A 411-nucleotide genomic window follows, 5' to 3' on the forward strand; every position below is an offset into this window, starting at 1 on the left:
GTTCAGAACAATTGCTCTTTTGGTGGAGGATCACTTGAAGACCCACATCAACATTTATCCACATTCTTGAGGATATGCAACACTGTCAAAACTAATGGTGTGCCTCCTGACAGTTACAAATTGATGCTATTCCCATTCTCTCTTAGGGACAAGGCCACTCAATGGTTGGAATCATTCCCAAGAGACAGCATCAACAACTGGGATGATTTGGTAACCAAGTTCCTTGCCAAGTTCTATCCACCACAAAGGGTTATAAGGTTGAAGGCCGAGGTACAAACATTCACTCAAATGGAGACTGAACCCATCTATGAGGCATGGGAGAGGTACAACGCTCTAGTCAGAAAATGTCCCTCTAACATGTTTAATGAATGGGAGAAGTTGCAAAACTTCTATGAAGGCTTAACACTGAAG

This window comes from Arachis duranensis, unplaced genomic scaffold (assembly GCF_000817695.3).
Source record: "Arachis duranensis cultivar V14167 unplaced genomic scaffold, aradu.V14167.gnm2.J7QH unplaced_Scaffold_84848, whole genome shotgun sequence".
Taxonomy (NCBI): Eukaryota; Viridiplantae; Streptophyta; class Magnoliopsida; order Fabales; family Fabaceae; genus Arachis; species Arachis duranensis.